This window comes from Psammomys obesus, unplaced genomic scaffold (assembly GCF_907164565.1).
Source record: "Psammomys obesus unplaced genomic scaffold, mPsaObe1.curated_primary_1811, whole genome shotgun sequence".
Taxonomy (NCBI): Eukaryota; Metazoa; Chordata; class Mammalia; order Rodentia; family Muridae; genus Psammomys; species Psammomys obesus.
The window spans coordinates 5,073,634-5,087,776 of NW_026596147.1; positions in this window are offsets into that span (position 1 = coordinate 5,073,634).

The following is a 14,143-nucleotide window of genomic DNA, read 5'->3' on the forward strand; positions in this document are numbered from 1 at the left end:
GTGTGTGTGTGTGTGTGTGTGTGTGTGTGTGTGTGTGTGTGTGGTGTTGTAGCAGTCATGCCTGCCTCTGAATCTAGATACCATATGCATGATTTGATAAATGCTAATCATTTCCTTAGTCCATACCTTAATGATAGACTCAACTTAATGATACACACGACTCCCTATTTGAAAGCTACGTTAGATCGTCACATAGGTATATCAAATATTTTGAGAAAATACATTTAAAGTACATTGTTTGACTCTTTTAGACATATTCTGGGACTTAGTCATTCTCACGAAAGTCTGTGGTGCCATCATCTACTTGAGATACCAAACAAGAATCAGGGTGGCTTTTCACCCGTTTCCTCCTCTTCCCCAGATTCTCTAAGCAGCCTCTTTTCTCACCCATATAAGTCTAGCAATGTACAGCTTGAGATCAGGGATGGAGATACCTTCAGAAGATTTTTCATTGTAGAGGATTGTTTTAGCCATTCTGGGTTTCTTGTTATTCCATATGAAGTTGAGAATTTTTCTTTCAAGGTCTGTAAAGAATTGTGTTTGTATTTTGATGGAAATTGCACTGAATTTGTAGATTGCGTTTGGTAAAATGGCCATTTTTACTGTGTTAATCCTGCCATGCCATGAGGATGGGAGATCTTTCCATCTTCTGATATCTTCTTCTATTTCTTTCTTCACAGATTGAAAGTTGTTTGTTTTTTGTTTTGTTTTTTTTTTCATACAAGTTTTTGACTTGCTTGGTACTTTATATCATTTGTGGCTATTGTGAAGGGTGTTGTTTCCCTAATTTCTTTCTCGGCCCTTTTGTCTTGTGTATACAGAAGGGCTACTGATTTTTTTGAGTTAATTTTTTATCCAGCCACTCTGCTGAAGGTGTTTATCAGCTATAGGAGTTCCCTGGTTGAGTTTTTGGGGTCACTCAGGTATACTATCATATCATCTGCAAATAGTGATAATTTGACTTCTTCCTTTCCCATTTGTATCCCCTTGATCTCCTTCAACTGTCTTATTGCTCTAACAAGGACTTCCAGCACTATGTTGAAGAGATATAGAGACAGTGGGCAGCCTTGTCTTGTCCCTGATTTCAGTGGGATTGCTTTAAGTTTCTCTTCATTTAGTATGATGTCAGCTATAGGCTTACTGTATATTGCATTTACTATGGTTAGGTAAGTGTTTTGTATCCCTAATCTCTCTAAGACTTTAAACATGAATGGGTATTGGATTTTGTCAAATGCTTTTTCAGCATCTAAGGAGATTATCATGTTTTTTTTTTTCTTTCGGTGTGTTTATATGGTGCAGGGAATCCTATGAAAGAAGAGGGAGATAGAAAGACCTGGAGGGGACAGGAGCTCCACAAGGAGAGAAAAAAAATTTGGGCACAGGGGTCTTTTCTGAGACTGATACTCCAACCAAGGACCATACATGGAGATAACCTAGAACCCATGATGGCTCAATGTCCAAGTGGGTTCCCTAATAAAGGAAACAGGGGCTTTCTCTGACATGAACTCAGTGGTCTGCTCTTTGATCACCTCCCCCTGATGGGGGAGCAGCCTTACCATGCCACAGAGGAAGACAATGCAGCCAGTCCTGATGAGACCTGATAGACTAGGATCAGTGGACTGGGAGAAGGGGCATGGGTAAAGATGAGGGAGGGAGGGTGGGATTGAGAGGGGACAGTTAAGATGCTACAGTTGGAATATAAAGTGAATAAACTGTAATTAATAAAAATAAATAAATTTAATAAAAAAAAGTCTAGCAATGTACCTCCTATACAAACTAGAGCTCCATCAAAGTGAAAGTTTTCTATTTCTTTTACATTTTCAACCTATCCTCTCATTGAGTAAATAAAATGATCTTTTTGTTTCTATTTTTTTCCTTTTCACAATTTATTTATTATATATCCCAATTGAAGCTCCCTCCCTCAACTCACCCAGTCCCGCCCTCCTTTCCTCTTCCCCAAGTCCACTGAAAATGGGAGTTCTCCACTATTGCCATCTGCCCATAGCTTCTTACATCCCTCCAGGACTTGGATCTTTTTCCTCCATGGCCTGGCAAGACTCCATCATCAGGGGAGAGAGATCAGAGAGGAGTCGACTGAGTTTGTGACAGAGGCAGCCCTTGCTCCCCTCACTCAGAGATCCTCATTGAGACTGAGCTGCCAATCGGCCACATCTGAGCAGGGGGTCTAGGTTCTTTCATGCATGGTCCTCCCTTGGTGCATCAGTCTCTGCAGGACGCCCTGGGCTCAGATCGTTTAGTTTTGTTGGTCTTCTTGTGTGGCTCCTGTCCCTCCATGTCCCTTCATTCCCACCCCTCTCTTCCTCCTAAGTCTCCCTGTGCTCTTCCCAAAGTTTGGCCCTGAGTCTTAGCATCTGCTTTGATCCCCTGTTGAGTGAATCATTTCAGAGGATCGTCTCTGAAATAGTAGACTCCCATCCCGTTTCCTCCCTTCCACCACTTCTGGTGTCTATCCTGTTTGCCATTCTGAATGAGATTTAAGCATCCTCCCTCTGGTCCTCCTTAGTGTTTAGCTTCTTTAGGTCTATAGATGGCTGTCCTACATTATACAACTACTATCCACTTATTAGTGAATGTACACCATGCTTGTCTTTCTGTTTCAGGATGACCTCTTTAAAAATGTCAAGAATGAAAGTGCATATATGGCTCAGTTAGTAAATTGCTTGCCCCATAAACACGAGGACCAGAGTTTGGAGGAATAAGTTAGACTGACTTCTGGTTTACACACACACACACACACACACACACACACACACACACACACGCACACAGGGACATCTGCAGAAAACATGTACATATACCATCTATACCACATATGCCACAAACACATCTATACTGACACACAAATCTCAGTCAGACCTATAAAGAAGACACTGCCTGGCCTTCAGTGATTCTAACGGAGGAGGGGACACTGCACGGCCTCACTCCTGCTTTTCTTTCTAGCCATCCCACATCATAGTCGCCGGCGTAATGTAGTAATCCTATGCCAAGTTTGCATTATCAAGGTCTTGACATTTTATTTCTTCTTCATATGACTGAGGTTCCCACACACACTTTGTATTTTAGTTGAAACCCGCTGCTAAAGAGGGATCCTAACCCCATCCACATACAGATTTTCTATGTTTCAAATGTAAAACATAAAAGCCAAAGAACCCCATGTGCTTTCTTTGTAAAAAAAGACAAATTTGCAGTCTGGACATTTTGTTACTTTTATGAGTAACTGTTTTTCCTCCCCAGTGATAATATAATTTTGAATGTGAAGATCTGTTCAGGTAATTTTCCTGTGCCCGTGACAGAATACATAAGCCCAAAATACTCTTCAGTGAAGAAAGGCATGGGAGAATCAACTATTAAATCTCATTTGAAATGTTAGCAGTACTAAAATTAAAAATTCCATCTTGATCCTTTTTTTTTTTTTTTTTTTTTTTTTGGAGAGCTGAGTTCAATGATAGCACTATCAAATATTCCCTGTCTCAGAATGAAAAAAATAAAAAAAAACAGTATATGGGATAAAAGAACTCCATGGCAAAGAGAAGACCATTTGTAGTCAAGGAAAAAAAATAAAGTAATAGGATAAAATATTTCTATGAAAAAAAAGGAAGATAATCTGACTATTTTCAAAACCTCGAACTGAAGGCAAGCCAAATATTTCACACAGGGTGGGTGTGAGTAACTCTGGAATCACATTGGTTAAGCTGGATGAAGATGATTTTCAGATGTGGCTTCAAGCATTTGGGTGTGAGCTGGGTCATTTAGTCCTTTTCTCTTTCAAATGTGGTACAATTTACAAGTTCGAGAAAATTAGTTTTTTATTGCTAGAAATTGAGCTCTAATTTAATAATCCTTACATTTAATAAGGTGTGAATTAATAGTGCTTTAAAGTGATGTCATACTTTGGAAATTTATGAAATATTCCCATTTTATTAAACTTTGTTACAAAAATCACCATTATAATTAAATCTTAAGACATCACTGAACTTGGCATATCAATAGAGGACTAACTATTGGTCGAATGTTAAAATAATTTAACATTATTTTAATGTTAAAATAATAACTAATGTTAAAATAAGTGTATAAAATTGGTGATGCTTTCTGTAATTTTGCAAGTAAAACTAAGTTTCTTTTCAAATTAAGGAAATTTTTCTGTCCTCTCATGCAATCCTGTTCTCTGGAGCGTCACCCTTACTCTCAAACTCCAGTCCCAATTCATATTAAAAATGATGTTCTTTGCTTGCTGGATATGAACTGTGTGTCCACAAAAGAAGACCGCTTCCGGGCACTGCTGACAGGGTCAGACCACTTGACTGAACTTGTGTGAAGTGCACATGACTCACGCTATCCCCAGGCTTGATCCCTGAGACCCTCTGCGATTCCCTGGAATCACCCAGTGAAGGTTTCCTAGATGTCATAGACAGGTTCCTAGAAGAGAGCCTTTCTCAGTTTGACTACTAAACACAATCATCATTGGACTGTTACAAGTGCTTGAATTAAAGCATTGTTTTCTTAAATACCTGATACTGTAGCTATGCTCTTAAATAACTACAATACAGGTAAACAAATAGTTCCTGTCTAAATGAAACTTCTGTCCATTTATGAGTTAGCATGTGCTTCTGCCAAGAAGCTCACTAGCTCACTAGAAGCTCACTCATCTTATTTACATCTATGGCCCAATTCTTTAACCATCTTCTTCACCAGTTAGTTTCATTGTATTACTGTCTTATTTGGAAGAATATAATTTGTGATAATGAACAAGCATAGGTTAAATTGTGGCATTGTTATTATAGCTAGTATTATGGAGATAAATTAGCTATATGAAATTTCTTTTACTATTTGTAATATAGAGCTATTTATTCATTGGTTCTTATGAGCATTTAACAGAATGTAACCCAAAATAATAATATAAGATCAACATGGCAGGCTATAGTGACTTAGAAAGGTGTGGCAGCATGTATCATCCAAGTCGTATTCTTGAAGTATCTGCAAATCATATGAAAAAAAGTGTGAATAAGAAAAAAATGCCACATGATTTTGTCATTTGTTTTATTTTTTTTGCAACATCAGGCATAAAACCTAAGAAGAACCTTGCATCTACCAGACATATACTCCATCAATGAAGTACATGCTGAGGCCTGGATAAGTTTTAAAAAGATTCTTTTGATCAAATTACTACTGTACTTGAAAAATCTTTTACATTCAAAGGACTTTCTAGTCCTATAATGGAGAGCCCTGATATGTTTTATGTTTGCACACTAAATATTTTAGGACCAGGAACAGACAAAGATCATCCAGCAGTCAATTTTATTTCATAGAGAATTTCCCTGAGGAAAACCAAGGATTTAATGAAACATTAGAAGAAAATGGACAGGGAGTATAACAAATTATAAGAATGACATGAAACAAATATAAGATCACAGTAGAAAAGAAGTTTCTGTAGCCATTTAGGAACTGATATACTTTGAGGGCCTTGGCTGATTTCTCTAAAGAGTAACTGTAACAAAATATCATTATATATGTATATATATTCCCTGAAGCCTAAGATGAAATCATGACCGCTATGCATGGTAGCAGGACGACGTAGGATCCGAGGTATACTTCAGCTACACAGCAAGTCAGAGGCTACAGAAGACCCTGCCTCAATAAACAAAACAAAAAGGGAAAGAAAACAAAGTTCTTCAGAGAAACTTTTTCTCCTCTAAACCTATGTGATCATCTGAGCATTTGGTTTAGTACCATTAGAACATCCTGAGAAGTGTGTTTGTTCATTTATCTCACTTTGCCCAATTAATCCACAGCACTCATTATATGAACTTTCATTGACTTCTTTGAGAAACTGATTTAATGCACATTGAAGTTTTTCTTTCATCTTTATAAAAATCGCATGTTAATGTCTTAATTAAATTTTAATATCATTAGTTCCATAATATTCTGTGATCAAAAGGAACCTCTCTTCTCCCTCTCCACACCCCCTCTTTCCTTTCACCTCTCTCTCTGGTGAATATTCTCCAAATACTACTAATTATGTGTATCATCAAGAATACTTGTGTTTCCTGTGAGATTCTGATAAAGTACCCTAGGGATTTTTAATCCAACAGTATGCAGCCACCGCTATGATCACTAAGTACATGCCTGAACTGAATTTAAATTTTTCCACTTTATTGTGATAAAGAGAATGAGAAGTGGTCACCAACTTCTAACAGCAGCACAAAGAAGAAAAACTAATCTTGAAAGTCAATACTGCTCTTTTTCTCAGAGCAATGGCTATTCACTTTCAGCCATAATTATGATGACATGTGGCCCCGGATTCTGGGGAACTAATTCCAGAGTCATAAATGGTAAAATTTCTTTTGTGTTAAGGTAGAGGCCCAAAGGAGCTCTTATCAGCCCCGTCTCTGCAGTATCTTGTGAATCCTCCTCTCTTTTGAATTAAAATTGTTACTAAAATAGAACTACTCCTTTAAAAATCAGGCTGTCTGTGTTCCTATCTACCTCCTTACAAATGTCCAGTGAAAATTTCTATCAGATAACTGAGTCATGTGTATCACAGAGCCCGTTAAAAACAGTATTTAAAAGATTTCGGTTGAAGATGACCATAACATGAAGTTATAACAATCTTCATGATAAAAAATATTTCAGATTCACGTACACAAAAAATATGGTAGACAGGTATCTTAAATACAAATAACTATTTATCAAAACAATATTGAAACAAAATTTCACTATGTAAAATTATATTTACTATGTTGGCTCTCATTTAAAAGTTGAAAGAGAAATTTTCTCGTAAAATTAAAACATTTTATAGTCTCTTTACTAAAAAGATTAAAGATATTCAATTTGTTTTCACAAATGGAAAAGTTCTTGAAAACTTTTATTCCAAAAAATAGTGCAACATCAGCCAAAATAATTTTTCTTTTAATCTTTACATATTACGAACTGAGCTCTCTGAGCCACTGAGCTTAATAACATGAATTGAATAGTCAGGAGATTATATATTGCATAGGTTTATTAACTTTGACCTTATGAGATTTAGTGTAATCTAAATGTGTTGAGGTTGGAATCTACACACAGCATTTGAAAAGCAGCTCAGAGAGGAGAATAGTTTTCCCACAACAGATTCCTATCACCCTGGAGGTGTCTTCTGCCTTCAAACTCACAGGGATGACTACTGTTACTGGTTAGGAGGGAAAATGGAGCTTCTGTTAAGCATTGCAAGGTACCACAGAAAGTAGGTTCTGTGTGACAGGGAGAGAGCCACGGTCTTCAGAAGAAAGCAATGCATTTTCACAGGGCTTGATCATCGGAGGGATGGATAGTAAGTAGGGAGCTGAATAATAAATAGGAACTTAGTAGAAATATAGCTTATGAGGTGGGTATTCACAGACCTGCATCACAGAATCTGCCTTAGGTACCTTAGTTTTGGACTTGTTAGCTTCCAAACTCTCAGTAAAATAGAGTAAACTTCTGTTATCCCTATGTCTCTGAGTTTATGACGGCTTGTTATGGCATTCCAAAATGGCATCACTAGTGCCAACAGTAGTATTTTATTTTTTGAAAGTTAATCATGACACTTATTAATGTTTAATAAGTGTCCAATTAAAATATTTTTAGTCTCTTGCTGATAGCAAGGTAAAAGGTACCTTTTTAAAAAACTAGTCCCTGCTTTTCTCTTTCTGCAGTTTTTTTTTAATACATACCCTTGCTCAAGTATCATTCTAGATGGTAAACCAGCCTTATAGTTTTGAATGTAGCTGTCCTATCTGTATAATCTTCTACTGCTGTATTTTGCCGTTACTTATATTACTGTATTACTTACATCACAAAATACAACATAACTACAATGTAAGACCTTATGTTCTCTCTTGAGTGTGTATGTGTTGTAGCATGACTATCAAAGTAAGATGATAATTTATAGGAATATCATTCTTTCACATGGGTACTAGGAATGAACTCATGCTGTCAGACTTGATGGCTATGTCTTTACACACTCCATGATCTCATCAGCCTCTAGTATGTTATATTGTTAAAGGAGTACTAGCAATGGGCTGAAGTAAGGGTCACGGATTACAGGCACTTATTGGTTTTGTAGAGACTTCAGGTTAGAGTCCTGACATCCATATGGCGGTTCACAGCCATCTGTAACTCTGTTTCCAGAACTAACATCCTCTTGTGTCCTCATGAGGTAATACATGCACGTATACACGAGTATATGTACACACAAAATACTAATACACATAAAATGGATATGTAAAATAATGTAATTAATTAAAACATTGTTTTAAAGGGGTTACCAACAATATCTGTCTCAGTATGTTCATTAACAGATGTAGCCATCTAAAACCTTCCTACACAGCAGACAAACAGTGCTAAAGAGGGCTGGAGGGTATGCAGAGTGGCAGGGGGTTCTGGCAGGGAGTGCCCATTCATCACTTCACTCCAGCGGATTCACTGCTGTTCTCAGCTTGTGGAAAACCTGTGCTATGCCTTTTGGAAACTCTAGAAATTTTGAACAATTTTTGTCCAGGGATTGGTGAATCCACCATGAATATAACATGGAAACTGTGGGTAAGGAGAGTCAACTGTAACTCCAAATCTATTTTCTGAGACTACAACCTCGATTTAACAATGTCGGCCATAAGAAATCAGATTTTATTTTCAGGCTAACACACACATGCCAGAAATTTTACAGGTCTATATATAGTTGGCTAATGTAGTCACCAAATGTAGCACTTGGTAAGATTTCACCCACTATATTAAAAATAAAATATTTTAAAATATAGGCATACCATTGTTATAACTTTCTCAACTGAGGTTTTGAAGAAACCAAATGCATAATTGATACAAGCAACACAAATATTTTAGGACTAAAGCCAAGAACAGCCTTACTTAGTTTGATTACAGTGTTCTCTATAGATATTTGTAAATAAGGGCATGAAGTTAGTCTAACAGTGAGGATTTCCTTGAGCGACCAGCAGTGTGCCTTGCCTGTGACTGAGGCACTGTGAATACTCTCTAACTTAATGAGTTTCCTAAGTTTCATCATATGCTACCAGCATGACCAGAATGCTAACAGTGCTGCGGATCAGTGCTTTTCAACCTTCCTAATGCTGTGACCCCTAAAACAGTTCCTGGTGTTGTGGTGACCCCAACCATAAAATTATTTCATTGCTACTTCATAATTGGAATGTTGCTACTGTTATAAATCTCAATGTTAATATCTAATATGCAGAATATCTGATATGAGACCTCTGTGGGGGTCGTGACAGATAGAGAACGAGCTCTCTAGATGTTCGTGGCTTTAGAGAGTGGAAATATTTAAACTACTGTGCTCTAACTTCAGTAAGAGGAACAGAATTTCCTGCCAAGTTCAAATTGCTTTTTCAATGAAACAAGAGGCTCTCACTGAATTTCATGTTCAAAGAGGAGGAGTTATAACATCAGTCATACAAGAGGTTGAGATGGCTAAAGAGAGGCTGCTGAAAGCAAATTGGTTTCTAGAGTTTGGAGTCAAGGTGCGAGTTTGTGAACAAGACCATGTTTGCCACAGATTCCTCAGTGGGGAGGCATTTGCAGGGTAACCAAATGTTACCAAGCTGGGGTCCTTACTGAGATGTCCTGACATGCCATGGAAGTTTGATACCAAATGGTCCATGCCAGACTCAGCAGCACTGTCCTGCTCAGGGCCTGAAGAAAATCCCAAGACTGTTAGTTCATTAAACTCAGAATCTCTGGATTTGGAGTCAGAATTCTGGGCTGGTTAAGACTGAGAAGACACTGCAAACACAGAAAAAGGCCCGAGGAAAGTGGGACAGATCCATTTGGGGCCAGTTCACTTTTAAACCAACACAGCATTTCCAGTGAGGCGCCCTTTAGAATCTTAACACTAAACTCATAAAAATATATGTTGAAGGAGTCCCATACTATTCACCTTAAAGGCATCGAGGCTGGCAAAGAGAAAGTCCCCTAGCAACTATTAATTTGCCCAGGTTAGATTTTTTTCCTCCTTTGAGTTTCATTAATTTGAATCATTGAAAATTGATTTGAATTTCTACAGTATAAAATAATTAAGGGGATAGACAAATATGTTTTTTTGTTGATCATTACTGAAATATCATCTGGGGTTTTACAGATAAGTACCTATCTAAAACAAACAAATAAAATGTTGCATGATAACAGTTTTAAAACGTTAATACAAAATACACCATCAAAAAGCTAAAAAGAGCTAAATGTTCACCACTCAATTTCAATACTTGTTAATATTTCACTTTTATATTGATGTACATTTATTTATACTCTATATATTTTTATTATTTGTTATGTATCCATTATGTATACATACATTATTTGTTATGTATACATTTAATATACATTGTTATGTATACTAAAAACTTTAAGTAACTTACATAAATCATGACATTGTCCCATCATGTCTTCAGTATAAAATGAATGCATTCACATATGATCATAATAACGATATTATACCTACTGTCATAGTGAGCTTCAGTTGTCATAGTGCAATACAGAGGGAATATCAGCCGAGGCATTGTCTTATACCAATTGTCCTGTTGTCTGGTCTGCATGGCATGTTCTCAATTGGTAAGTGATCTAGGAGGGTCCAGCCCACTGTGGGAGGTACCCTCCCCAGCCATGTGAGTATAGGCTGTAGAAGAAACATAGCTGACTAAGCGAGGAGAAGCCAGCCAGTAAGCAGTTTTCCTACATGGTCTCTGCTTCAGTCCATCCCTCTGCGTTTATGCTTTGAGCTGCTGCCTTGGCTTCCCTTGATGATGGAGTGTAACCTGAAAGCCAAACAACTCCTTCCTACCTGAGGTGTTTGGTCGTGTTGGTTGGAAAAAGGAGAAAACAGGAAAGAGGACAGGAACCTACCACAGAGGGCCTCTGAAAGACTCTACCCAGCAGTGTATCAAAGCAGATGCTGAGACTCATAACCAAACTCTGGGCAGAGTGTGCAGGGAATCTTAGGAAAGAAGGAGAGATAGTAAGACCTGGAGAGAACAGGAGCTATGCAAGGAGAGCAACAGAACTGAAAAATCTGGGCACGGTGGTCTTTTCTGAGACTGATACTCCAACCAAGGACCATTTATGGATATAACCTAAAACCCCTGCTCACATGTAGCCCATGGCAGCTCAGTATTCAAGTGGGTACCCTAGTAAGGGGAACAGGAACTGTCTCTGACATAAACTCAGTGGCTGGCTCTTTATCACCTCCCCCTGAGGGAGGAGCAGCCTTGCCAGGCCACATGGGAAGACAATGCACCCAGTCCTGATGAGACCTGAAAGGCTAAGGTCAGACTGAAGGGGAGGAGGTCCTCCCTTATCAGTGGACTTGAGAGGGGCATGAGAGGAGATGAGGGAGGGAAGGTGGGAGGGAATAAGGGAGGAAGCTATAGCTATAATACAAAATGAATAAACTGTAATTCATATAAAAAATAATAATTTAATAAAAAGAAAATGTGCAGCAGTTCCCAAATATGTTAAGTCTCAGTTCAAACTTAAATTTTCTAACTATTTGTTATAATTCATCTTAAAATCAAGGTTTTGAAGCCAGTCCAGATGAGAATTGATAGACTAGGGTCAGATGGAAGGGGAAGAGGACCTCCCCTATGATTGGACTGGGAGAGGGGCATAGGAGAAGAAGGAGGGAGGGTGGTATTGGGAGAGGGTGATAGAGGGGGCTACAACTGAGATACAAAGTGAATAAACTGCAATTAATTAAAATAAAATAAAAATTAAAAAATCAAGGTTTTAATTAAAAATCTCCCTTCATTTGTTTCTTTGTTATATCTCTTAAGACATTTTTCAAAAAATAATTTCTACTTTTTTTTTATTTTCCCAAAGGTAAAGTTTTTATTGTTGAGATTATCATATAATTACCTTTCTCCCTTTCTCTTCTCCCTCCAAACATTCCTGTATACACCTCTTTGTTCTATTTCAAATTCATGGTCCTTTTTTTCGCCAATTTTTATTACATATCTCTATTATTTTCATATATGAATATATACTTATTTAAGAACATTTATATGCATATTTAGGAATATTTATACACATATATGTGTATTTATACATATGTTCCTGAATATTAATTGCTCCTGCTTTTTAGTGGCTTTTGTATGTATGTTTTCAGGGATGACCATTTGTTATTGGATAATCAATTGTTAAACATCCTTATACAACAAAAAACACTCACACTGCAGAGTTTTGGAGCCCAGTCATAATAGATACATCGAGAAAACACTATTGTATCTAAGGCTCAGGGGACGTTGAAGAGAAGGCAGAAAGATTACCAGAGCCAGAGAATCAAGGAGTTTGCTAAAAGAAAGCTAACTTTTTAAAGACCATTACCACAAACTTCATGGAGAATTCTTACATTCTGCCTTCACTGCATTTTCATGTTTCTCTCTCTCTCTCTCTCTCTCTCCTCCCTTATTTTTGCTTGTATATTTATATGATTTTTACATGTCACATAAAAAGGAAATAAAATTAGATCATGCATACTCAAGCACAGGTTGAATCCTTTTGGCAAATAAATAAATAAATAAATAAATAACTCATAGGAAAAAAAACAACATTTTTTGTTCCATATTTTAGCACACTGAATTCTGCTACTAATGAGCAGGTAGCACTGAGCAAATTTTGAGACAAGCAGATCATTACTCTATAAGTGTGTGTTCCTCCTTTTGCAATCACCAAGTCATCTGTTTAAAAGTAACAATGTGAGTAGTGTTTCTTAATATTTTACCAGTAGAGGTTAGTCTCCATAGCAATTCCAGTGCCCAGATATTTCAATGTGATTAGCTAAATAACCCCCTAACTTAACTCTCCCTTTTACATTTACAGTCCTAGCGAATAAAACTTCTTTGTCAGTTAGCATCACTCTTTAAACATTCCGACTGCAGTTCTTAAAATAAACTTATGAATATTTTTGTTCTCATGTGCTAACTGCTAACTTTCAGAGAAAGAACTTGATATGTTGTTCGTCTCCATTAAAAATTTATCTTGACTTTCATTTTTCAGCACAACTATTGACTCATTGATAAGCATGTTTACCTTGTGCACTTTATATTCTCATGCTGCTATTGACACTTGAATGTTCTTAGGTTAGGCTAAGGCACATCCTTCAAGCTGGATTCTGTATCTTTTACACATAATTTCACAAGTTCCTGAATATTTTTTATGTAACTGAGCTAACCTAACACCTACTTTTACCTCCATACTTCCTTACTTAGAGTCAACTACTTTCTACCTGTCTCTGGTTCCTTAAGTGTGAACTAATAATTAAGAAATGAATTCTTGGTGTGAAGAACACTGAGCCTCACAGGGGACATCAGCACTTCTGGGCATTTTTTTCAGTAAAAAGGCTACAGAGCATCTCTCTCAAAACTGTAACTTCTTTTCATAATTCTTAACAGTTATTTTCCCCTTAAATTTTTTTAGTGTAGGATTTGATCCTCCTTGATTTTATACTTATACCTCGTTTTAATTATCTTGGAGCTTTTTGCTCTTAAAAGTTTTTATTCATTGTACAGCACAGTACATTACGTAAAGATATCTTCATTCAAGTATGTCATGTAATTTGACCACTGTTGTTCCCCACAATTGTTGCCCCTCTCCTTACCACTAGACACCTCCTTTTCTCAAAATGTGACACTCACACTTTCATGTCACATAATAAGCATGTGCACAAACATATACACATGCACACACAGACACACACAAAAGCTAGATTTCACATGAGTGAAATTCAATTCTTAAGCAAAACAACGATTACCATTAGAAAAAAATGACAATTTTTTAACCTTCTTTACATTTCACATTTCTTTTTTTCCACTTTTTAAAAGTTATTTATATTCTTATAAATTACAATTTATTCACCTTGTATCCCCACTGTAGCTCTTCCTTCACCCCCTCCCCATCCCATACTCCCTCCCTCATCTCTTCCCATTCCCCTCCTCAAGATCACTGCTATGGGAGGTCCTCCTCCCCTTCTATCTAACCATAGCCTATCAAGTCTCATCAGGACTGGCTATACTGTGTGGCCTGGTAAGGCTGCTCATAATTAGGGAGAGGTGATCAAAGAGCCAGCCACTGAGTTCATGTCAGAGACAGTCCT